At 44.6% G+C, this 2,293-nt stretch overlaps 1 non-coding gene across 1 annotated transcript; it reads right to left on the reverse strand.

Annotated features, from left to right (window-relative positions):
- Positions 1–1,950: 1,950 nt before the first annotated feature.
- TRNAS-CGA (transfer RNA serine (anticodon CGA)) lies at positions 1,951–2,023 on the reverse strand. Its single transcript has one exon. It is a non-coding gene; the product is annotated as a tRNA-Ser (tRNA).
- Between the last annotated feature and the right edge of the window lie 270 nt (positions 2,024–2,293).

Raw genomic sequence — 2,293 nt, forward strand, 5'->3', positions numbered from 1 at the left:
AAGATGGTGACTAAAAAGCTTCGAAGCGGGAACTTTCTGTCGATTTCCGCAGTTCCGAAACTGGTCGTCTCGGGCGTTGATACTCGAAGAGCTCACGCTTACAACATCGCAAAGTGCATACGGAAATGCATGCAAAATGTCTTCGTGCTGTGACTCAGAAGCGATGCAAATGCGGAAAATGCGTTCACCGGTTATTTTCCCGATCCATTTCTTATCTTCCATGCTCATATTTAAGAAGAATGGTACAAACACAATCTTTTCTGTTGGTATGTAATCATTTCTGCTTTTATATTTCTTGCACTCAGCAAAAGACAGCAAGAAAAAATCGCAATCAGTTCTTAAAGCATCAAGGCTGATGAATTTCACAGCAATGGGAAATTCGTTTACTCTTGCGAATATTTGTTCTTGATCAGGTGGAGAGTAGACTACTATTGGGCGAAATGAGTCGCCGTTTGACGCAGCCATGATGCTTTGTAGCATCGCTAGGCTATCGGCATCGCTTGGCGAAAACAGAGCAAACACGAGCACTGTTTTTACGACAATGAAAATATTCGTTATTCTGACTCTTTGAAGCATCACCTTGAAAGATCGAGCCGTGCACGGCTGAGATGACAAGGGTGGGTCTTTTTCCACTGTAATATGTGGCGTGGATAGACGACTCCAAGCTGCGAACGTAACATCTATACCATTCCTATGCTTTTTCTCAAACACAAAAAACTGAAGGCTCTAACTGCCTTTCTTGTGTGAAGATTCTTTTTTATGGTATCGCAATGTGGGGCTCCTCTAAATATGGTTCGCGTTGGCCTCGCGCATCTGAGCATTTGGAGGGCATGACAGTATGCGGGACTCGCGTTTCCACCTCAGATTATAATTTTCGACCTGGAGTGCCAGGCAAGCACATACCCATCTCGTTAAGCTGCCGCCTATCAACAGAGGTCTCGAAATAATTGCATACGGTCTTGGCAAAACAAGCCGTGTAATGGAGTACCTTTGTTATTCTGAAAGTATTGACCAAACGTTGAAAATTTCCACGCAGATTCAACGAGGCGTCAGCTGAGAGTGATTTTTCAGCCTGCCTGATGCTGATGTTTCTTTAGTAATGAACTTTGAATTTCCATCGTTGTCGGCGTATCTGAGGAAGATACAACTACGATGATTGCCAGAGCAGGTTGTCATTTTTCTTCCAATTTAGCTGCTCTTATATTCTGATGCACCAGCCACAGAATAATGTTTCGTCCCTCTATCCCACCCGTAGATCAATTAAGGGGAAATGAGGGTGCTCGTTAGAATGCATGAAGGAAAGAAGCCAACAGTCGGCGAGGCCAAGGAAAGCGTTGGGGATGGTACTTTTATGTCTTTTTTTTAATGTTTGCTTAGATAATCACAGAAATCAGTAATGTAATCTGTTTAGGGGAAAGATAATTAAACACAAAGTAGAAGAAAAAACAACGTGCCGATGGTGGGATCCGAACTCACGACCTCCGAATATCGCGTCCGGTGCTCTTCCAACTGAGCTACATCGGCCGCTGTTCCCCCTGCTACTTGCTTCGGTATTTATGTTGTCTGTATACTAACCTTGAGAGTGTTCACCAGCGCCTCCCTCAGCCATAGCGGCGGACGTAGAACGTCCTTTGTTACCGCCAGCGTCACGTAGAACGTGATCAAGAGCGAGGGCGAAAGCTGTGCTAGAACCCTCTTACGCTACCTATGGCTTCAAGACTGCCAGAACCGAGACCCCCGTAAGCTACAAGCAGATCAATTAAGGGGAAATGAGGGTGCTCGTTAGAATACATGAAGGAAAGAAGCCAACAGTCGGCGAGGCCAAGGAAAGCGTTGGGGATGGTACTTTTATGTCTTTTTTTTAATGTTTGCTTAGATAATCACAGAAATCAGTAATGTAATCTGTTTAGGGGAAAGATAATTAAACACAAAGTAGAAGGAAAAACAACGTGCCGATGGTGGGATTCGAACCCACGACCTCCGAATATCGCGTCCGGTGCTCTTCCAACTGAGCTACATCGGCCGCTGTTTCCCCTGCTACTTGCTTGGGTATTTATGTTGTCTGTATACTAACCTTGAGAGTGTTCACCAGCGCCGTAGTTGCACGCACAGAACAATTACTAAGTGGTTTTGCGAAATATGTTTATTGAAGCCAGATGTACATGCTGCGCCATTGAAGATGCACGCAGGATATGCACTTCGAAGAGGACGGCTTACTGGTGCCTTTTCTGTTCATGCAAATGAAAAATAGAATGCGGCTGCGCTATTCATATCAATACACTGATCTCTTTCT

Source organism: Amblyomma maculatum, chromosome 5, assembly GCF_055883805.1.
Source record: "Amblyomma maculatum isolate TAMU_Amacu chromosome 5, ASM5588380v1, whole genome shotgun sequence".
In the NCBI taxonomy this organism is placed as follows: Eukaryota; Metazoa; Arthropoda; class Arachnida; order Ixodida; family Ixodidae; genus Amblyomma; species Amblyomma maculatum.